Source organism: Arctopsyche grandis, chromosome 10 (assembly GCF_051622035.1).
Source record: "Arctopsyche grandis isolate Sample6627 chromosome 10, ASM5162203v2, whole genome shotgun sequence".
In the NCBI taxonomy this organism is placed as follows: Eukaryota; Metazoa; Arthropoda; class Insecta; order Trichoptera; family Hydropsychidae; genus Arctopsyche; species Arctopsyche grandis.
Genome location: NC_135364.1, coordinates 12,924,729 through 12,950,692, shown reverse-complemented (window position 1 = coordinate 12,950,692; position 25,964 = coordinate 12,924,729). Strand labels below are relative to the sequence as shown.

General features: G+C 33.6%; 1 protein-coding gene across 3 annotated transcripts in view; it reads left to right on the top strand.

Moving 5' to 3' along the window:
- Positions 1-25,964, top strand: part of LOC143917606 (myocyte-specific enhancer factor 2-like) — a 43,032-nt gene that overhangs the window by 2,665 nt on the left and 14,403 nt on the right. The window contains exon 1 of one of the 3 annotated variants that reach the window (XM_077439169.1): positions 89-557. The exons of 1 other annotated variant lie outside the window; for it this stretch is intronic. The gene's annotated coding sequence lies outside the window, so the exon portion shown is untranslated. Of the gene's footprint in view, positions 1-88; positions 558-25,964 lie in introns of those variants that run through there. One more of the 3 variants, XM_077439170.1, reaches the window with a different exon arrangement.

Genomic DNA, 25,964 nt, shown 5'->3' with positions numbered 1-25,964 from the left:
ACGGGAATTTTCCGATCGAATCGCGGAAGAGCACACGGTCGGCCATCGATCCAGCGAGATTTTCCTCTAGCGCGAAAAGCTCTTGCGTGTGACGCCAAAGCTCTCCGGGCAGAGCAGCTGACGCCGGCGCCTCCGTCACCCCCCACCATCACACTCCGGCCAATGACGTCAGTGCCGCCTATCGACCAATGGCGAGCGACGAAGCGCCGCGCCCGGCCCACTGTACCACCGGACGCCGGCGTGCACGGTCGTCTTGCAATCTACCATTAACTCAACATACACACACAGCGAACACACACACACACACACACACATACTCCACCTAACACTCTATAATAACTCTACCAACTCAACAACACGTTAAGTTATTGAAATTCATACACTCAAACACACACACACACAGATACGCCAACACACATCGCGATTACACACATTTTACACATAAACGAATGCGAGTTTTCGCCGTCACAGTGGAAGATCCCAGTGAAAACAACACCACAACCAACAGGCGAACCAAAACTCTTGCGTCTGACGGCGTAGGATGTTAGCTGATCCCGGTAAGTCTCCCGTCCGACGGCCACTATCTTGAGTGTTTTTTTTTTCTGTTCTGTTCTGTTCTCTCCTCTCGGTGTTGAATGTTGTGTGTGTGTGTGTGTGTGTGTGTATTATTTAATTCCGTTTGTATGTGTATTTACCGCGTGACGTTTGTATGTTGATAATTTAATAATGTACGATCTCGTCTACGACAGTAGGAAATGAAAACGAACGTTTCGTATAATAATAAAATTGTGTTGGCTCGTTTGCCGCGTGTGTGATTCGAATGCGAAAATTTCGGCGACCTTGAACGTTTCGAATTTGTGTATGTGCGCGTTGCCATTGAATTTCGCGCGCGCGGAATCGATACTTTTTTATTATATTTTAAATGAAACGATCTCGTTTAATAATTTTGCGGCATAATGATCGAAGACGTATACCTATGTACATACATACCGTCAGTTTGAAAATTTGATTTTGATTCAATTTCAGGGTGATTTTGAAACTTTTACTCAACTCAAACTCGAAATTCTTACTCAACTGTCAGTTTTTTAATCGAAAACAATATAAAGTATGAGAAGCTTCACTTGTTTTATTGTATGTATTATGTTTGAAAATCGAGTTCGGTGCGGTATTGATAGCCGGGGCGAAGATTTTTACGGAGTGTCAGTTTGCTCCCGAATTATCCATTTATCGCGATCGATTCGTCATTTTTTTTTATCGCTCGGCACGTGCGTTCATTACCAAGACCGCCTGATCACAATAATTACACATTATAAAGACGCTGTAAACAAGTGTGTGGTGTTGGTCGCTTGCCGGTCGGTCGAGTCGATTCTCGAGCGAGCGCGCTCAATTTGCATACGTAACAAATTGGTGCGATGGTGTGTACGTTGAACTTGTCGTCGCTTTCCTTCTCCGCAAGAGTGACATTTTAAATTTACTATATATGTATTAATAAAATGCACAATCTGTATTTTTTGGACGGTCTGACATTTCGCGTGCGTGTCAGTTCGTCCACATAAGTACGTGGAAGACGGGTTGTTCAAACAGCAGCCGCATTTTATTGATGAAGAAAGCGTGCGTCTGCGCTGATAACGCGTGACGGTCCTCCTCGTAATGATAACGCTCGTGACCTTGTACATATTCGTCTATGGCTATTATGGCATAGGACGTTCCCGAATTGTATTTATTATTCAACTTTTAGCTCATACCATCGCACTTAGTGCTATATAGGTTTTTTTGTACTTTTTTTTGCATTGTGCATGCTTTGATAACCCAAAACTGACCTTGTCTTCTCGCGAATAATATATTCTGACGTTTTTGCCATTGTATTCTCTAACCGCGCTGCATTATTATATACTGTAGAATAAAGATTTCTTTCTACAAAAAGTATCTATCGTTTACTGAATTGTCGTTATGTTTCCAATAATAGAAAGCCCAAATGTGAATTTGAGCAATTTCTGTCGTTTCACATTTATATGTTTCGACTGGTTTTCATGTCTATTTTTGTGTTATAGTTTGAAACAAATTGGTTTCATAAATGTCTTTCTGTATTTTAATATTAAATTAAGGCAATAAATTATATGGTCAGTCTGTTTTAATAATTTAAAATGACTTATACGGTCAATATACATATGGAAACTGTTATTATAAGTCAATATCTTTTCGATTTTTATTTAATTGAAAAGCGAGCAATGAATACAATTTACTGATCAGAATTCTATGGAGCTTTTTTTTAATTTTAGTACATTTTTTTATTATAAAAATACATTTACGAAGCATTGTACAGCATTGTAAGTATACATATTACGAAGCATTACAAGCATTGTAAGTATACATATTATAATCACGTCAAATATTCTATTATGTACATGGAATGAAATTTAACACAACATTAAACGTCCTGCTTTACGGTCCGAAAAAAATATCTGATTATTTTATTACCCTTGTACGTACTAGTTTTTTTCGTAATATTTTTTTACTTGTAAAATCGCTTTTATCTCATCCGTTATGTTTTTAATTAATAACTACCCTTTTCTTAAGTTTTATTGATTTATCGTTTTCTGCTACATATAATTCACATTTTTTTTTTTTTGTAATTGTCTGCGTATTATCAGATTATTTCCGAACATCCTGTATTGACTTATGAACTGAAATTCGTCGGTAAATATTTGGCTGTATTACGCGCGACCGCACATGGTTCGCAGGTTGTCAATTTTTCTGGTTTTATTATCACATTTTTCTGTTTTCGATCGATACGTATAAAATTTCCACGGAAAATTATCACGTGCGAATCTACACAGCTACGTAGCGTGTCGCACAGATTTTTCTTCATTAATCAAGGCGTGCTATTAAATTAATAGCATCTTCCGAAAGTTAATTAACGAAATTCCTTTGTAAAATACGTAATTGTATCAAGAGGCGTCACAATTTGATAACAATTAATTTTAATAACGACTCTCAGGTCTTACACGTTGGCCTAAGAAACTGTTAGTGTACATACATAATTTATTAATTCCGCATTAATATCATATTATGTTGTATTATGCATAAACGCCAACATTATTTTTGTTTTATTATATTGAAACCGTCTTTTTTACAAAATATAATATGATGGATATTAATTGACGCGCATCGAAAATTTACAATTTTAATTCGAGCATCCCATTTTCGGTATTCTACAATGAAAATTATTTGCATACTAGCCAAATTTAATTTGAATACAATTTTGATTAATATCAACGAGTATTCAACGAACCATCTTCACTTTAAAAAAAAATTTAATTAACTAGTTAAGTATTTTGACTGGTTGGCGATAGAATATTGTTCAATGTATGTACTATGCATATCTTAAGCGTGTATGCGAATGAAGATGTCGGTCAGTTTCGACTTGGACAATAAATTCGCAGCATCTACCCACGCTCGTAGTCTCGTTAGCGCCGCCGCGCATTTATTTGCGTTTTTTTTTCGTTTTTTCCATTGGCCTACAAGTAAGTAAGTACTTGTGTGCAGTTTTGCCGGTGCATTGTGCATTGGTCGGCTCGGTGCTGTGATGCACTCGCACTGGCTGGGCGTTCATTAATATTTATGAGTCGTTTTGTCCGTTTACACCATCGCCGATGTCGACAATGACGATTCTGTGACGCTGTCATTATACTCCTCGGATGCACATTGGTGCATGTGTGTCGCGTGTCCCTATATTTTCTCGCCTTCCATTCATCTCGCGTGTGCAAATCTTTTTGTTATTCACGTGACGAGATTTTAGAGGATTTTTTTCAGTCGCTCGTCACCACAGCTAGTCGACTTCCCGAGACTGTGATTCTGTCTGCTTGAACGATTGATTACTTTTATTGGTTCATTGAACCAAATTTATTACCCTTTAATGAGGGTCTTGAAGGATTATGTGGATTTTGAAGTGGTTCAGAATGTCTTTTCGCTTTATCTTTTCAACATGGCTGTTAAGATGATTAATTGATTTTTTTGTAATATGTATTACTTTCAATAAAACAATCTGAAATTTTTTTCAATAAATTTGTTTTTGAGTTTTGTTTAGCGATATTTTTTATTGAACTGATATAAGAAATCTATGTTTTCCTATTATTTTACACTTGATATTTATGTATTAACTTTTTGTCAAGCAGCTTTTCAGGGTAAGTTAATTGCTATTTACTTTTGTAAACTTTGTCTAAATCCTTAAATGATTCAATTAAGGTACACTTTCAGATCCAAACTGAATCGGATTCTTATTAGATTTCATGAAAATTTTCTCCCTTTCTGATACATAAAAATAAATATTTTATTTTATTTATAGAAAAATCAACAGACAACGGGATGTACATAGATATGTATAAAAAACAAATAGTAAATAAATAATATATGTAACATCCGAGTCCAATTACAGATTTTTACAAAAATTATAAAAAAAAAATTAAAAAGATAAATATAAGGAAAACAAATGAAAAAGAAAAGAATAAAGGCTATAACATGACAAAATATGTAGAACATTGCATAATTAAACTATAGTATTAAAATATTGGAAAAAGGTTATAAAATAGAATATAAGAAGAAATTGAAATTTACAAATATAAAACAAATGAAAAAGGTAAATACAAAATAAACAAATGAAAAGGAAAATAATGAAAGCTATAATATGATTAAATAGCACATTACATAACTAAACTAAAGTATAAAAATATTGGAAATATTGGAAAAAGGTTATAAAATAGAATAGGAGAAGAAATGAATCAATCGGTCAAGATTCTCTTGATGTTAGACCTGAATTGATGTAGGGAAATACCAAATAGATCAACCTCATTCAGCTCTCCGTTAAACATACGATAAACGCGCTGCAGATAAGAATATTTTTGGGAATTAGTATTAAAAGGATCAAGTGAAAAGAGTGCAACGCGTCTAGAGTACCGAACTGGGATTCTGAAATTAACCTTATTCAGTAAATCAGAACAATCAAGGAAACCATTTATGAGCTTAAAGAAGAATATAGCATCAGTATGTCGTCGCCTGACAGAAAGATTGTTAAAAAAAGGATTTTTAAAATGTCGGAAACAGTAGAATGGGTATAGGTAGGAAAAAGGTAGCGTAAGGATTTAATAAATTTAAGTTGAACTTTCTCAATACAATTAATATGGGATAAATTAAAAGGTGACCAGATAATTGAGGCAAATTCAAGGTGAGACCTTACAAAGGAAAAATAAAGTAATTTAAGTACATAAGGATCATTAAAGGGTTTTGTATATAATATATTCTGTTCTAACTTATATGTAGGTATTATATATTTTGGATACAATTTTTCCGTAATTTTTAATTAAGATCAATTTAAATTTGCAATTTAAAATCGTTCACTTTAGTTAACATAAAACAGGTTTGTTTGAAATCTACTAATATTACAAATACCTCGTTTTCTTTGTTATCTTATTGTAATTTACAACATTTAAATTAGGTGTAAAATCGCTCACACTGCTAACAAGTTATACCTGTCACATCAATTTAGTGAATACCCAAACAAATATATTGTGTAACACTAGTACAAATAAAAATAAAAATGTCGGACTAAAAAAAACATCGGAATTTTCATATCGCTTATATTATATTTATATAATTAGAGATTGTCCGCAAAAGCCGCTCATCGTAATAGTATAATTATACACTACTATTCTAAAATTACATTGCGCTCTGCTAAAATCGTACGTGTGTGAGCGGTACGGGACCAGAGAGCGTTATCCAAAAGGGTGTTTATTTATAAATTAACTCTATTAATATTTGTGTTTGTCAACAATGCGAAATGTTAATGCCCCTGGCGTGTAATCTTAAATCGCTTTTATTTATAGTCAAATCACCGACTAACTTAGTTGTGTTTGTATTATGATACTTATTATAACGCGTTTATCATTTTCTTCGCGTTGAAATCGAATCAATTAACATTCACTTATCAATAAATCGACCACAAGTTCTAATTGAGCCAACCAGTAATGTGTACCTCGAATCTTATATGAGGTCACGTTTGGGTTAAAGCGTCTACTCGTATGACAACAAATTGTCCGGTCAATTTTTAAACCTTTTGGTTAGTGTAACTGTATGTACATACATATAATAAATATATATGTACATATATATTTATTATATTTTCCCCAAGCTTTTGCTCCCTATGAAAATACAATATATGTATAAAATACTATATCATGTGTTATTTAAAACAATAATGTGCAACTAACAGGATTTTTGCCACCGATAAGGTCATTATCTAATCAATGAATAAATTATACAATACACTTTCTTCAAGTGGCAACATTTTAGTGAAGCTTTATTATTCAGACATATTCTTTAAATACAATTTCTGAATTGAAAATGATATGTATTTTATGAAATTCCCGGCTACTGTTGTAGATGGTGACAAACACTAATCCTTTGGAATAGTCGATGGCGCTTTTGACTGACTGTTTTCACTGCCTTTGACAATATCGTTTATTCCTAAAATTGAATATTCCAAAGATCGACTGAGTATGAGATAACTTATTTTAACATGAATTATTAAGTAATCATCATCATTTAAATCATAAAGTAAAAATATTAATCCATAGTTGTATCCCTCAAACTATGTAATTCCATGAATTATGCTCAGGCTGATGAATCAAGTACTTAAAGTTTTATCCTCTGCTTTAATAAAAATCATTTCATCCCACGTTAAAGATTTACAGAAATCGAGAGTTGACCTTCACTCACGCTCGTTATGACCCTACAAACTCACAATACCGATAACGAAAGCATCGACTATAAGTGATATTCAAGTAAACGTATTTTTCGTTATTCACCAGACATATATATTTTTACATACATACATATTGAAATTCTTTCTCACACGTGTTCCGAAAAATCCCAGGTAGAAAGAACACTTCGGAAGAATCTATTGAATTTTTGCTTTTCCTTGGGATGGAAAGCGATCCAATTTATCTCCAGATTATCCGACACCTCCGACACAAGGTCATTCTGTTATTGATTCGTTTACGTCGTTCCAGTCGGGGTTGTCCAAATTTGCCAATTGTACCTGGCAATCAAATGTCAAACCGCTATTCGATCGCGTGCTTACTCAGGAAACGCGCGTTTTATCGAACCAAAAAATAATATACATCTATGTATGCACGGTACATACATATGTATGTACTTACCTACGAAAGAGGCGTCGCGTGATGTGTTTATTTACACCTTGTTAATAACCGTAATATACGAGTGTGTGTTTGTGGAAAAATAGATTTTGCCAATTTTCGTGCGATATTAGAGTGTCAGCGAAAAGCGATGCGAAGGCGTGTATAATCGCCTTTTTTCCCTCGTCATCTCATAAACTCCATGATATTTTTTTGAGAAACCGTATCTTATCGACTATGACTGATTCGGTTGATTGTGTTGATGTGATGTTTTATATAAACCTGTACATATGTATGTATGTTATTTGTAATTCTTCTCTTGAATTGAAACGATTGAATGTTTTAAAATATATTTTTAAAAACATTTGATTTGCCGAAAGTTTTTTTTTTGTAAAAATGCGTGTTTGCCGACGGTATAACAATTTTGTATTTTCTATGGTTTTAGAATTCAAATATAAAATAATTTCATTTTAACGGATAATCCAAATATTCTTGCTCGATGAAAACTAAAATATTGATACTGAATATTTGTAATACTTTTTTTCCTCCATATAAATTCTAAATATAAAATCAGGATTGGAAATTGAAATACTTTTATTCGACATATTCGACATTCGAGAATATTCGACAATATTAATTTCAAGAAATATAATGATGGGTATTTATTTACTACAATTAAGCCATAGTGAAATTACAGGTATACTCCAGGGCTTCACTATAGATAGCTAAGCATATTTAATAAATACACGAAAAAACAATTTAAAACTCAAAAATAAAAATTACATGTAATAAAATATAAAGAAAAATAATGTAAAATAAAGAACAAAAATAATAGAAAAAAGATAAAAATTATATGTTTACAATACATATGTATGTACATAGGTGATGATAACTTCAAACATTAGTCTGGTTTACAGAATCCTCATTTTGGGAATTGAGAGGGTCGAGATAAGATTGAGAACCATTGCAGTGTTAATGTTCGACAGCTGAGAAGTGTCGAAACCCCCAGGACCGTTCTTCAGCATCTCACGTACATATTTTACCCCCGCGTATTGCTTGCGATGAGCTCTCCTGCAGGGGGATTTCGACCCACGTGGATTGCACATGGTGTCACTGTCGCCCACAGCTGGTCTACGAAAAAAAAGTACTCGAAATGCATCTCAAATGCCTCTGACATGCACGATCGCTCTCTTTCGCCGAAATTTTTTCTGATTTTAAAATATTGTACAACTCGATTTACTCGGGTACGCTTCGGAACGTTGTTCTTCAGCGTCATGCAGTTTTCGTCACGTCTCCAGATCATTTATTACACCGGTCAAACTTCTTTCGCCGCACTGTTTTATGCTTCACCGCTACCCAAGAAGTTAAATCTTCCGAGAATGCGACGCGCAAATCTCGGAATTGCATCGGTGACGCGACATGAAAGCGTCACTATCGCGTTTTTGATTGATTAATTTCGTTTTCCAATTTGAAATTTGAACATTATCGCAAGTATCGAACTACCTTTTTAATTCGATAATTAGTACGAATACTATTTTGACGCGATTGAGCTGTGATGTCCAAATTTTTTTTCCATACTGAAAATCTAGCCATGACCAATCACATTACACGCTTTAATTTCACTAAAATTTTATATCCGTCCTACATATAAAATTTTATCCTTTACGCAATGGCAGTAAAAATAAATAAAGACATTATATACTGATCTTTTTATTGCCTATGCTGTCAGGTTTATTTACATATATACATATATGTACATATACATATCTCTCATAGTTTGCTCATTTCAGGCATGGATCAATATCTTACTTGGGTTATTGAAAGTGTTCATATTTACATACATATGCATATACTTCAAGCTCGAACTTATTTTACCTTAGCCCGATTTTGAAAGAAATTTCTTTCGATTTGAAAGAAAAGGAACTAACGGAACTCATTGATTATTTTCTATTTAATATATATTTATGTTAATTTCCAAAAGCAGTATACTTCATATGTAATTCAATATTTATTGGGTGTATATGTTTACCTAGAAAAATAACTCACAATGATTTAATCATCTCAAATGGGATATGCTTCGGCCTCACCACCCAAGTACTATTTAGAGCAGCCGTCGATTACAGATGAGAGAATTCTAGTTGCCAACGTTTTAGGAGGACGTGGATCGTGAAGAAGAAGAAGAAATGAGTTATCTCGATTTGAAATGGAACGCTAGGTTTGGGCATGAACGGATACACGTGCAATTTAATCGCAAATGTGAACACTCACGCTTGAAACACGAGTTGTATTTCAAACGCGCGGTGAAAAAACGCACGGTGCGTTTTGGGCCTACGAATTCAGAAGAAATTTCGGTCTTGATTGTATGTGAATTTAAGTTTAGAAGAAAATACCTTCACACGCGTCAGTTAATTCGATTGTAGCGATTAAAATTTTAGTGTTGAGATTCCTCCGTTGGTGCTTGAAGAGTAATTATTATGTTTGGTGATTTATTTCGAATTTATCAAAGGCCACGACGTGTGGTGGGCACTATGCATAGGTGCGGTCAGTTTGAGCTGATGACCTGATCCGGTCGACGTAGCCCCCGAATGATTAATTTATTGCTTATCAGCCGATGCTAGCTCCTTGATAACCACGTCGCGTGACTTACGGACACATACGGCTCAGCTGCACATTCGCTCTCTCAATATAAGCGTATGTGTATATCTATCTATACACTCATACGAATTTATTATATAGACTCTTACGACCTAAATAATTTATTTTTTATTCAATTAAATCCACAATAGTTCATCTGCGATCGTGTCGCTCCGCTGCTATTTGCTTTTTGAACAGTAGCGCCTTATCAGTTGCTTAGTTATCGCTTGCGGTCGACTGTCTTATTAAACCACATTGAATACCCATAAAATGAAAATTGCACTCAAAAATTCAAACGTGATCTAATTTTATATTAATACATATTTTTCATACAATTTACACTATAATTAGGTGAAATCTTTCTAATGTGCACTGTAGAAATATGTATGTACAATAATTATTAAATATATTTTTTATACTATGATAATTTATGTAACTTGTGTATATTTAATATGCGTGTGGTAAATAGAGTTCTGCAAATTCCAAGCAAGAGTAGCATATACATATGTATATTTATCTTTCGTCTGTCGTTGAATTATTTACATAAGAGTTAGTCATTTTAGTCTCGGCTACATATTTGGGTCAATATTTAATACTTTAAGAATTATTTATTTTATATAGTAAATCTAATTATAAGGAAAATCTATCTACATAATATATGTAGTTTAATGTAGAAAGTGTCAAGAGTCACAACCTAGAAAGACTTGAAGTTTGCAAGGACAACTGTTGTAGAATTAAATAAACAATCGTTTTAAAAATATGTTCTTTTTCAATTATTACAAGCTTTTTATTATTTTTCTTATGTGTTTATACTTTTTTATTAGCAATATTGAATATTTTTTTCACATTTAATAACTTGCAAATCATTGTCGAAATAACTGAAATATACAATTCTGGTGAATTCGTATTACTAATTGATGTATGTATGTATGTATTACATACACGGACGCAACAGGTCTATATTCCAAAACGTCACTATTTTATATCATTTGAAGCGGTAAACGTGAAAAGACATCATATATAGCTAAGTGAATTAAATTTAAAGATATTTGCACGTTGATTGTTTTTTTTTCAATGTTGTGTTCATAAAATGTGAAAAAGTTTTGATTGTATTTTTTTTTCGAATTGCAAACCATTGCCGATGATGCGAGGTGCACATTATGTATTAGTGTTACGTCACCCACTTTATTGAATGCTCACTTGTCCATTGTTAAATTGGACGTTCGAGATGCATAAGGACGAGCAGCAGCATCAGCAGGCTTATTGCACTTTTGTCTATCGCCGCATTATCGTGTTCGCAGAAGAGTGTTATTGCTTCGGCAATGTGTGTTGGCCATCGTCGTATTTTAATTGTTGCGAGTGTTGCAAATTGTACTGCGAACTACATGTCTACATACATACATATATTTGTATATATGTAACCGCCTCGTTAATTTTCTCGTTTACATGTGAACTTTACCCAATTTTTTTTCACTAGCAGCTTTGTATCAAATTAATCCGTTTACGCTCGTTCGGTAGTGAATTGACGATAATTTTGATGCTTCGCTGTTCAATCTATAAAGTTTAGTTTACGACCCTATCAAAATAGTGTTTCGATTATTTGTGTATTGTAGCTTTAAGGGTTATTATCGGTGCAGTCGTTAAAATAAGTAGCCGTTTATTAGAAACAATTGCTTAATATGATAAACGTCGATGTACGATGAGCAGTCTTTTTTATAGCGAATTAAAAAAATGAATTTTAAGTATGTCGTGGAATACTATACAATTTTGTAATTATGTATCTACGAATTAAATACAGCATCTTAACATATCCTCGCCCTGTTTAATTGGTAATAATTGAACCCTTAATTTATATTGCTCATTTAAAAGTAGTTTTTCTAAACTATCTGTTACTCAACACAATACATACATACACATATATGTATTCACATATACATATGTACATATGTATATATATATATATATATATATATATATATATATATACATATATATGTATATATACAAGACCAATAAAATATTAGTAATTTAAAATCAATTTTTAGAATGCCACAATTGAACCGTACCAATATTTTAAAAATTATGATTATGAATATTAAATTACTAACATGAGAGTGACACGCCAATACCCAATGTATGTACTATGTACATACATACATACAGACGTATGCAGATCTGAGATGTGGTGTTTCTAATATACATATATTTGTCTTTTTCTTATGTTTTGATCAAATTGAGGAGAGCTCTGATATTTTACCAATGCGTACAGTTTTGTGTTTAATGTACTTATTCATAAATAAAAATACAAAATATTAAAAGAAAAAAAATTAACTAAAAATCAATGATTTACATCAGTTCAATATACTATATTGTACATATATGCGACACCCTGCATTGGTACTCTGAAGATATTTAAATTAATCCAAAATTAATTCAAAATGAATCAGTCACTTTTTTTTTTACGAGATTTTTTTTAACAATTCCACAGCCAGTAGTTAGTTTGCTATATGGTTAGGTTAAGGCGATTAAAATTCTTCAAAGATGAAATTTAAAAGCTTTGTAACTTACAAACAGCCAATATTGGCATATTGGCCTGAACCTTATTATACTCACAGAATTTATATAATGAAAACATAGTCCAGAAACGCGGACAGATTTATGCAGTGAAATCACGATCGCCAGAAAATAAGATTTTTAGATGTGAATTACAATGTTCCCATTGCATTGCGTTTGATTTTTTATTTTATTTATTAATAAATCAACATATTTTATATCTAACTTTTGACTATTGTATACAATCATTAAAAAAAAATACAGAACGGACTTTTAATTTCAACCTAACTTGAAATATTTAACATTTCCCATAAGTTATGGGTAAACGAGAATGGAACGCGCTTATGCATTGCGTACAGGGTGCTCACATACCATAGACGTGTGTAGTACAGGATGGTTCCTGGTATGTTGTAGGGTGAGGGGGTTGCGATCAGGTGTGGCGGGGGCGCGCCCCTTGCCGCCGATCGATGTCGCTCCACTGCGGGAACCGGGTCAGCCGGCCGCCGCCCCCCGGCCCCATGCGCCCCCTTTGCGCCCCCGGGGCACTCCGCCCACCTGACCTTGCCCACTGGTGCCCTTCAGCCAGAGCTTTATTGCATAATTCAAACGCACACATACGTATCAGCGTATGCCGATACTCACTTCCCGTTTCTATTGCGATACGTACGTACAAATTGATCTGTTTCGATGTCGATTTAATTTGTATTGAGAGCTTTTTTTGTGTGTCTAGGGAAGAGGAATTGTTGTAAATGGTGGTTGGTCGAGGGGGGTGGGTGGGGGGGGGGGGTAGTGGGTGAGTGGATCGTTGGCGAGTGTATCCGAAGATCGACGAGCGACTACGAGAGATGGTTCATTCAAGCGACCCCCGTGGGGGAGAGAATACGGCTAGACGACGATTTACCCCCAGGCTAAAAATGGATCCGACCATGTGGAATATTACCTTGAAAGCCTCCGTTTCACCCGTTGTCACTATAATACTACATATGTATCTACAGTCTCTCACAATTTCCCAATTATTCGCTTGCTTTCGTCATAACGTCGGAAATCGATTCTGCTACTTCACTCTCCCTCTCACGTACACAAACTAGATTTTTCTGCTTTAATGTGACAAACACTTTTGATGTCTGCAATATATTATGTACATATGTATTATGCTTATCTAAAGAAGAATACTTAAATTATTGTCATACTGCCTACTGCGGGTTATAACAATGATTCAATGAATAATACGAGTATGAATATTTGCACTGCTCACCTGTAAGATAACCCAGCCCTACTGTTTTATTGTGAATGCTTTTGTGAAATAAAAAAAAAAAATTATTTGGTTGGTTAGAAAAGCTTAATACTTTAAGTATTATATTCAACGTAAATATACTTTCGATTTTTATTGCTTCATCATTTAAAACGTGTTTGATCTTCAAATCTAATTGATTCGTATTTAATATCATCCGAATATCAATACACAGTTCAATAAAAAAATTAATACGCATAATAACAATAAATGGAGTTTGTTCGTTACGAAATATAATATATCGTAGGACCTATGCAAACATTAATATGTACAATAATCGGAGAAAATATCGCTTCCTATTATGTTTTCCTCAAAATTGCCCCCCAAGGACGGTTCGGAAAAGCAGAAGCGTTTTTTGTTTGTTTCGGATTGTTGATTTTACCGTTTTGTGAAGCTCCACTTCAACTCATTGTTCAGGAACTAATATGTTTTATTTAGTTTTGGAAGACAAATATTTTCATTTATTTTTCATCCTTCAAATCCCTACAAAAAATATAAAATAGAATAGAGATCACTTTTCAATATCCAAATATTGCTGAGAGTTAAATCCACCCTGATAAAAATTTCCATTTTATCTATGTAGATCTGAAACTTTCAGTATTTACATACATACATATAAACAATTATAAGTATGTGTGTACATAGTTCGGTACTCTATCGTTTTATTACATTGCAACCTTTGGTAATCCTACACAACTTTGTTTATGATACACAATTGAATAAAATTTGTCGCTTTATTCAAACTTTGGTGTAATCATGAATTAAAAAAAAATACTGCAATATCAATCAAATTGTTGTTTGAATTTTCATAACATCATTAAATATGTTCATTTTCATTTGTTGCGTTTTTCGCACTTCGTGAAGTTGTAACGTAGAATAAAGTAAAAAAAAAAAAACAATCGGTGTTAATACATTCGTTGCGCGTGAATTTTTTTGTATTTATATCGCGTAAATAGACCAATTTTAGTGAGAATTTCTATTTTTAATACGTTTGTATCGCTATAAATACTCGTCAAAATCAACCGCGTCACGTTATAGTTCAATATATGTATATGAGGGTTGCGTCGCACGTTTTCCTTTTAACAATTAATTTTTCTTTTTAAATAAATGACAAGAGCTGAACCGATAGTGAATTAATTTGTGAAAGTACCTTTTTAAGAAATGTAATAATTTAAATATTTCAATTTTGTCACGTCTTGGGTATTAAACATATTCGCAATAAAATACTTGAGGACATTACCTGCGGAATGTAATATGAATCAAAGTGGCCCCCTGGCTTCGGGCAGTAATCAAAGGAGAATATTTGATTACGGAACGTTAGGAGGCTCTTCGGTCGTACTGCGACGCAAGATAATATTCGGTGAGGGCAGGTCTACAGAAATATTTGATTGCGAGGGCGGAGAGGAAAGGAGGAAGGAAGGGTGGTTTTGGTACACCCCCTCCCTTCGTATCGATCCAGCCCTGGTGTGTTGCGTCAACTTTCGCTGGCAATCCGAGCGGTGGGACCTTCCAGAGCGGGCGCTGAATCTCCGCCCACCCGCCCACCCTCCTGCTGGTTAACTTTTGATTGAAACGACCTTAGTACACTCTGACCCACAATTCTGAGAACACCCCCCCCTCAACAATTGTATCGTTGAACCGTTTTTCACTGAAAATTCTTATGGAAATCTATCGTGTCATACATTTTTATACATCGTTTTCATTCATTATATGTACCAACATAAGTATGTACTATAATTACTCAATTATATAATGTGAAAATTGTTTTTCCTAATGAATATTTGGAATTATATAAAAAAAATTTTTTTCTTATCGACGACTATTTATTAATTTAATATAAAATCAAACTTACGAATAATTTGCAGCATTAGCATTAGTATATTGTTATTTAATTAATAATACACCGACTGTGTTTTAATAAATTTAAATACCCTTAATTACTAATCTAATGAATTTCACAAGTCGAATTTTAAAACCGGAATTATATTCCTTTCGGGTGGGAAATACCTTGAAATGATGACTGTCCCGATTAGTACAGGATGTGTGATAATCATTTAGTGTACAAAATACACTGCGTGACGTAGTTTATGTGTTTTGTTAAATGTTGTGCTTGCTACTGTAGGTACTGGCAGGTTGTTTTGAATGATGTCATCCTTTGTATTCTCTTGGCGTGTTTCTCAAATTGCCACCACGCCCCCTACCCTTCAGTTTTCGGATCTCTGACGTCATCGCGGCAAACTCGTTCACTAGTATTTTTTTTTATTCGAAGTTCTCCGTGTCCTTCATCCAAGTGAAAGCTACCAGGCGTGAAAATTTAATTTGAATGAAAGGCTGAAAACTTTCTCTGGGAAAAGTTTAACGATAAATATTAGGTATCGAACGACAAGCTTTTATCTTGTTTTTCTTCCGACACCAATTCGATAAATTGAATTCGTGAGTGAGTCATCGCTTGTGATCGTACAAATAAAATACATATTCCTCTTCAATGTTCACCATCGCGTTTTTCTCGCTTGCTATCAATGTGGAAATTTCCTTTTGTTTGCTTCTACAGTACATTCATATTTACATACATATGTACATATGTATATTAAGCCCTATAAACAGAAAGGTTCGTATTCCTCTATATATTCACATTTTTACCACCAATCTTACGAAATTTAAATATTTTGGAGTAAAAATCATATTATTTAAATATGTAAACGTGTTAGTCTGATTCTTTAGTATTGCATCTGAGACTTAAAATGGTGACGGAGTGATTTTGAACTCACAAAGAAATGGCGGGATGCCATTCTGCTTCACCTAAAGCCCTGCTTCACTAAGTTACTTCGACTTTCAACGTACCACGGCTGCGAGTTTTCCGTTTGCCAAAGTTCGATCTTTGGCTGCTGGCCAACTTTTGCTTCTCCGACAAAATGAGTAAGCGATCCTACGGTCGTCGCTTCAGCTTCACGATATTAAACCTTCTCAAACATCCCAACAATAAAAAATGACATTCCTTCCTCTTGTAAACGTCTCGTAATTTTTTGGTGATGCAACAGTTGAATTTTGCTGTACGCTACAAGTTGTTTGGCTCGTTTGATTTGTGTACTATCGAGCTTGAAAGACGCTGAGCGGCAGTGGTTGTGTGCAGTTGGAAAAGCTCTCGTCCAAAAAGCTTCAGACCAGACAGGAATGTGTATCGTTTTCTGTGAAAACTTGGACGCTTGCCCGAAGCGTCTCTCGCGGAAAAAATCCATCGACGCGTGCGTCGGGACGCCAAAGCCATGCTTATTGCTCTTCTCTTTTGAACGAGTGTTGCTAATGTGTGCTTCTTCTTCTTGTGTTTGATTTGAATCGGTTTGAGTGGGATGACTGTAGTTTTGTTGGCGTTTCTCGCGACGTCGGATAATGGATGGGTCTCGGTGTCATCTTGTTTTTTTTTCAACCTAATTTTTTTCGATAGGAAATCTCAAGGCAATTATGTACTACGTCTTCCTGGCTGCGGTTTGAAATGTATTCTGTAAATTTAACTGCCTTTTAAAATGCGTGGCTAGTTAATGTTCGGTCTTAAAATTCGAAATATGTACGCTTCAATTTAACTTCATTTCATGGTAAAATACGCGTGTTTCATAGAATGTTAAACATAACTTCTTATTGTATGTATATGTATTACATGTGTATATGTATGTACATACATATGTTGATTTGCGTCAAAACTTGACGATCTTCCTGATAGATAGTTAGTAAAAAATATCCATTTTTATTCGGTTTGAGACTTGTCTTCTAAAGTTATGTAAGTGTACATACTTTTCATGTAGAATTTTTGTGCAAATTTATTTACATACATACATATAGTAGGTTATTAAAAAAGTTTCTACTGCTGCTATTGATGTACATATAACTCTAAATGTCAATTGAAAATCATCAATTTTTTCCTTCAAAATATGTATGAGTCGTTATATTTGAAAGTTCAATTTTCAGTTCCAAAAACACAATTTCTGTTTGACTTAATTCACAAATTGTTATCACTTATTTTAATTTGATATGCACAGAGTCTCGGAAAAGCAGAATATATTACAGTTCACCAGTATTTTTATAAATTGTCAAACGCAAAACGAAATGAAGTAAAGTAGACTTATAACGGCTCATATCCTAATAATTGCTACTATGTACATGCAAATGATACTATCCAACTAGATTGTACCTACTTTGCTCACCATTGCATAACACATATACATAAATAATAGGTAAGTAGTTTTAATATAGATAAGTAGTTTTAAATAACAGATTTAATTTTTAGCACATTGAAGCAAACCGTATTTGATAAATATTTCGCATGCCATCAACAGCTGATATAATCTTACGTTAATACATCATAATTTTTCTTTCCCGTTTATCTATTATATTGCTGCTATTGATTAGATTAAGCTACAAGTGTAATAGTATATGTATATGTAGATATACAATCGAATTTCGTCATCTACCTTACATATCGATGGCTTGGTGCACATACATATGTTGTTTGTCCATTTGAATTTGTATCGAATTTTAAATTTGTAGATGCTGGAATAATTCGGGTTTTTCCTTTCAGGGTAATTTTTGTATATCACAATTTACAATTGGATACAAATTCGAAAATGAACATACAATATCTGTGCACCAAGCCATCAATATGTATGTACATACATACATGCATTTAATATATCATAAAATATGTGAGGTAAAATTCAATCAATCAGTGTTATATTAATTTTATTTAATATAGAAAAAAATGCTAAAACAATACCTTGAAAATATATACGTAGATCGTTGAACCGGGGTATAATTTTTATTTGAACGTAAATCAATCCCGGGGCGAGGACGGCCATGGGGGTTTGACTTTGAAACCTTGACGATAACTTAACCACCGCACACGCGTAGTCACAGTCAACTTGCACGTGTGACCTTGCCAAGTTTTCACTACACGTATGTAGAAATGTGGGGGGTGTGTTAATTCGCACCAAGCCCCATCCCACCGAAGGGGTGAGGTCGTCACCTACCCCATCACGGAGCATCCCTGATGGCACAGCCTTGTTTGATTGTGCGGTAGGCCTCACAGCATACACCCACATACCATATGTAATAATAATGCGGTTTCCTATGACAAGGCCCCACTCCAACCGCCCCCATCTCTTCCACCACCCTTTCTGTCCTCCAATTTCCCCTCTCCGGTACGTGTTGGGAGCCCATTATGGCACAATAGTAGCGGCCCGTTCACTAATTCATACTGGTTTCGAGTTAATCGATGTTTCCACTCGACTCGACTTGGATCGCTCCGAATTCTTTTAGGGGTCGGGGGTATGTTGGGAATTCGATAAGGGTTTCGAAGAACCCAAAAATTTTGCCTCTACATGTATATTTGTATACCAAACTATTTTTTTCCCTTGCTACATACAGAGGACGTTTTTCAGTAAGCTATTTAAGTCACATACATACATACATACATATGAATGTGATTTAAGCTGCAGTATGGCCATAACTAGCTACATGCAATTGCACAATAAGGAGATATTGTGCAATCATTTCAATTAAAACGATATTTAAATGGTTTAATAAAGGCGAATGTATGTATACCTATATATATCCTACGATGAAACTATTATATTATGAAGCGAGTCTATCATTCTTGTATTTTGACGATTGTGTGTTTGACGACGAATGAAGAATTAAATTAGGAGTTATCGATGACAAAAATTCAAATTAACAAAAATAAATAGCCTCGAATTTCAAAAACAAATGACATCATACATACATATGTATGTATATCCCGGGATCCCGGGAATCCAGGGAATGATCTCGAGCTCCGTCCCGTGTCCCGGGAATTGAAAGAATCCGGGAAATCAGAAACCCTATGTTTCACGCATTCGTTATTTCCCTACCGTCTATAAATTGACTCTAAATACAGAGAAAATTTAATTCCAACTTTATAAACTCTTATGTTTATGTTTATTCTACTATATGTACATATATCGAAATTTTCTTCATATTTTTCGGCCATCGATCTTATATTCAATCGGTCAATGTCAATTAATATGATATATTTCACACAAAAAGTTATTTTCATATATACATAGCATATTTACTGTTATAATGGTTGTTCTAAGTTGTAATCTCATTCTATATCTCATACATATGTATGTATGTTTTTCATAAAAATTCTATTCCTCTCGATCTTATTTTTTCCTTCTATTAACATTTTTTCCAATATCCTAAACTTTTTTATTTCAAGGCTAAAGGCAAGACATACAAACTCGATCATCATTCGTCTACTGTCATTTTTGCAATATTGGTTTTTTGCAATATCCTTTACGTTTCACTTATTTAAGCTAGCCTACCGTGCTTGTTCGACCTACGGAGTTGTCATTTAAATTCATTCAGCGATGTGATGCCAAATTTTTATCAACCACTTATCTGTCAACCTTTAAATGACACCCTCCCCCCTTCCCTCATGAAAATTCTCGATAGATTAAAAATTAATAGAAAGTTTGGAAGGTGTCATTTTTTTGTAATTAATTTATTTTTAAATATATAGATATTATTTTTAAATATATACATAGAAAAAACTTTTAGAATAAATAGCATATTCTTAAAAAATTACTTAATTTAAAATTAATAAATATATATACATACAATTTAATGCATTTTCAATCCCATTTTAAAATAATTTTACTTAATAAATAATAAACTTTGGATACCTATCTCTAAAAACTTTATTACATTTAAAAAAAATTGTTACATCAAATTGTACGTAAATGACTTTTTGTTGCTTTTCGTTAACCCCCTCCCCTGCCAACTTACACTCGTAACAAAAATTCCTTTCCACCCTAAATAACTTTTGCACATCTGAAAAAATCGGAAAAATTTTGACAAATGGTTCTATGACTATTTTTTAGCAACCGGTTCTCGAGAACCAAAATAACCGGCTTCCAGCACACCACTGGATTCATTCATTTGAGTTTTCCGATACAATATCGACAAATAGATCACATTCCCATTTGAGGAATATACTTTTGTTTTACTTGACCACTTACATATACACATATTATACATACGCATGACTCACTGACTATAAACACGCATTTCGATTTAGTTGCGATGATACGAGATCGTATTTTTTTGTATAATATTTCCAAACGTTTTGATTTTTATTAATGTTTATTGAACTCGCATTATCTTAAATAAACATCTCACAGTGTTTGTGTGTGAAATATGTATGTACATATGTGGCCATTATCGTAATGGTTTATGTGAAACAGTGTCGTTTGGTATGCCGCTCGTGGATTTTCATGAAAATTTGCACGTGTTTCACAAAATTCAGTATACAATACACATTTTTATTTTTTTTATTTTTATATACATATATACCAGGAAGGCCTTACAGGTAAACCCCAATGCGCCTTCCTGGCCAATTACAAACAATGCAACATTTTTATTAGACACGTTATTGAATTACGAGACACTGAAAACTCGCAAATTAACGAGACATCTATGAATTGTACATACATTTTATTCTACATTAATCATACTCAAATAGTGGTGACATAGTAGGTAGGAAGGTTTTTAGCCAATTTAATCGGAAACCGGAAATCAGAAAAATTGGCAAAATTCTTTTCAATCGAGGTCAACTCATGGGATCGATCCCGGCGCCTCTCGGTGATAGGCATAAGCTTAAAGACCGAGCTATGCTGCTGGCTAGTATGTATGTATATGTACATATATTCAAATATTTGAGCACACACCTCCAATCCGATAAGTGAAGATAACACACAGCATTAGAAAATACCCGCACGTTATCATCTGATTTATTTTTTGCGAGCTTCCTCGACGGAAACTCCCCAAAGTCGTTTTATGACTCTGTTTCTACGAAATCGCAGCAGTTGGTTTTTTTTTTAATTTGTACTACATATCTAATTTTTTTTAGATTATACTTACGTTATTAAACTAAATTACGTAAGTGTGTCGACGAAACTACCCGAAGCAAGCGAACCCTTTTTAAATTTAATTGAGCAGAATATACGTATGTATGTATGTACATACATATATTATACATATATTATACATATATAATATTTGTCTTTCTCGTAATGACATCAGAAAGTTCATTACGCCCGAACCAACTTTTCTTCAAAGTTTTCACACAAAAGCTTAGCGGTCGATCTGACCTTCTCAATATTTAGTTCAAGGTTAGCAATATTTTCTTCGAACGAAAAAACGTTTCTAGTTTTTTCTATGATGCTAATGTAATGAATAGTGTTCACAATACGAAAATTATTTTTTGTCATTTTTAGCATTTATTTTTATGTTTAATATGATTTAATTCATAAACACTCAACTTGATAACATCAACATAACACATTGTTCTCGAGAATAATTTTTTTATTAATAAATCGTCCATTTATCGTCTGCTCTTCGGTAACAAAATCTTGACAGTGAATTTGTTATCTCTTATCTATAAGTAAATACATTGATTTGATTATTCCCTTCTTACGATATTGTGATTATCTATCGATGGATAATCTTGCACGTGGAAACATTTTTATTTAATATTTTTTTCACTTCAGAAACTTGCGTGATTTTGTCAAATTTTCAAACTGTTTATCGATGCGTCATATTTTTTTTAATATTAATAAATAAAAGAAAGTCGTGTGTCGGTCGCACGAAAAAAATTTAAGGCCCCATTTCAAGTTTTACATTTCGCCATTATTTGCATATTGACATTTGAAATACCTGTTGCTTCCACTTGTAGCATTCGCTTCAAAATAATATAAATCACCAAAACATTAACAAATAGACAATCATAAGGTCGTCCCCTAGATTGCAGAGATCACCTATTTTATTCTATTTTTATAACAATACAATAATTAAAGCATTTTACATCAAACACATATGTACATACATTGCGAGTTTATTCTTACAAACATATACAATGATACATATGTATTTGAATTTTGGAATAGTGACTCACTTAGATTAATTCGATGAATTTCTCTGTTTAAGTCCAAATTACATGGGTCTGAGGAAGCACTTCAGATAGTCAAACTTCTCGATATCAATCCTTGGAAATCGATGTTACAAGGCACAAAGAGCTACCCACGCCGAACGTTCTCGACGAATTAATTACATCGGTCAAGATTTCCGCTGGCTTCTGAAAATTTTCCGACACGGCGAATATCTGGAACCTTTCCTTTCAGAACCTTAGCGTGTTCGGTATTCTTATCAAGATTAAATTAATTACATTTTGAGCTGCAGCATCTTTTACTTTGTGTGTAGATTGTAGAGCGTTGACTAATGTACAATTTTGCAACGTTCGTACACACGCAAATACATATGTATGTACATATGTAAGTATGCGTTTGTGTTTTCGTTTACGCATCGTGTTATCAGCGATACGAACATTGTCGCGATAAGAAATCGGTCATAAGTGTGGTTCACGTAATTTTATATAATTTATTTTGCGAAATTCGTCCACTTTTCACTGTTACTTTATCTCTGTATGTGTGTGTGTGTGTGTGTGTTCACGTGGATTCAACTTTTACTTTTCGTGATTTTTTTCAATATTATCATTATGAAATAATAAAAAACAGACTTTTTTTGGAAATATTTAACATTAATATTACATGAGAAAGATTGAAATTTAAAATACACAAAAAGAATAAATTGAACTTTTGAATATGCTACTCCAACCATTTTGTTATTTTTCTTATAATGCATACGTATTATCATTGAAATATACACATACATCGCATATATTTACATAACAAATTTTATTTTATTTTTTGACGATAAAAATGTAACTCTATCAACACTCATCGTTTTGCTTTTTGCAATGAAGTAATAATACTAGTATTTAATCAGCTAATTAAACTTACTTTTAACACGTTGACCTTCATTTTTTTCCGTACAGAAGCGTAAATTGATTAGCACAGTAATCAGAACTGTGAGATCATATTGTTTATTGGTTATAAAAATATTACGCGTGCCTGTTAAAATATCAGCGATTTATTGTATTATGCTATGTATATATCTGATTATCTATATATTTTTTCAGTCGGTCATGCTATGTATTTGCACTACCGGATTACCGGTAATTCAGCGAATCGAAATCTGCTACTATTAATTTTTAATAAACTACAGGCTAAACTTATCAAATTAACATTACCAAAAAAAAATTCTTTGATTCCAGTTTTCATTAGATTTGATTACATATTCAATGTTGATATTTTATTTATTTTTTCTTAATTCTTAACACACATACATATATAAGTATTTCATAAAACACTGACAATGTTTTACACATTGTGTTAGTATGATAATAAGCCGGCGACTTCAGAGCGTTATCAGTCAACGCCGGAGAAAGTAAACAGATATGGTTTTATACTGCAGTTATCGGTGCATCCGTTCATACATACATATATAGATGTATGTAGTTTGCAAATTGCAACCAAATTGTTGCAGCAAATCAGTATAATTGGTGTAAAATTATACGTACATATGTACAATCTATCCAATATAATCGATACCCATGCGTTACTATGATCGGATATCCATCTTTGATTGTATGTATTTACAAACACATATCACCGATCGTTATAGATAATGAAAATAAGTGAATGAATGTTTCGTCGTATTAATTTGTATTACATCATATGAATTGATTCAAAACCATACATGTGTACATGTAAATAAATAAGGCGTGGAATTGATTGCACCTGGAGATGTCTGTACAACAAAAAAATATATGTGTTATATACAACGTGTATCACACAACACATTGGTGAACACCACATGTTGCTCGATTTTCCCTCGATGTAATATCGAACCACACACCACGTGTATTTTTTCTTCATTTTTTTATTACAATATAAATATTTATTTTGTATGTGTATATGTACGTGATGCAGTTTAACAAACACTGCATCGCACTGTGCAAAAGCTGTTTATCGAGTCGTATACGGTTCTTTTTTCACATAGATGCATTAATTTTCAAAGCCAATTATCATCTATCGTCTGTTGCGTATAGCTAAAAAAAGGTTAATTGCAACTGTTAGTTGATTTTATTGGCGATTTCGGTAAAGACTGTCATTTTTCTTTATGTTCGATTATTTGATGACCTCGCTGAAGAAGAGAAATATTTATTAATTACTCGCATACATATTGTACGAATAAAAGAATCGCTATTTTAGTATTTCTTCAGGTGCTAAATTTGCGATCGATTATTTATTTAGATGTAAACGTTCCAGTTTGTTTGTTTTCATGTGCGATCGATTGTGTAACGCAGAAAACGGTTGATCTTTTTGCATCTTCAAATATTTCGTACGACAGATTTGAAACATATTAATCAGCGATGCTACGTAGAATCTTATTTTTGTCGTGATAAGTTCTTTCCGGTGTACAGAATTAATTTTGCGAGCTGGTTTGCTTGTGGCACGGCGCTTTCGTGCGAGACTATGTTGTGCGAAACGCGTGTACGTGTATGGTTCGCTTTCCCGAGTTTTCCCGGAAGTTCTGATGGGGGGTGGTGGTGAGCTGGGGTGGCACGTGGGCGGAAGCACCATTCCACTCCAGCCCCAACCCACCCATTTCCTCTCCCTCAGTACCGGGTCGTGCTAGCCCACGCATTCCGCCCACGGCCGCCCACTCACCTCCGCCTGGGGCACACGCCTATCCTAACATCAAAACAAATACGAGCGAGCACACGTTAGGATTAGTCGGTCTCACGACATATTCCCAACCTCGAGTGACCGATTTATGAGATTTATCACAGACCTACATACATACATACATATGTACATACATACATATATACAAAATTGAACTAAATCTATGTACATACGTAAGAAAGCGTTTATTTTATTTTATAAATTTTTTTAAATATAAATATGAAAGTTTTCATTTTCTGAGCAATATTGATTACTTTTTTAAAAAACACGTTTTTATTTTACTGCAGTTGGTAAATTATAATCACATTTTCGCGAAGAAAAAATAATTTTTCCGCTCGAGGCAATTTTTTTACAACATTACTGTTGATTCACACGAAAATGCTTAAGGTTTTCATATTATGTACATACATATGTATGTATGTATTTATTTATTTATTTTACCATTATTAATTCTACTTTAATGCCTAAAATTTTCTAAACATTGCTATTTTTTAGTACACACAAACTTTGTGGCATTTTTACTTTATTTCTCATTAAATATAGCAAAATTTGGCTTTAAATTACATACCTGGCGAAAACTTTTTTCCTGAAATGATCTAATTTCTAATGTACTTTAAT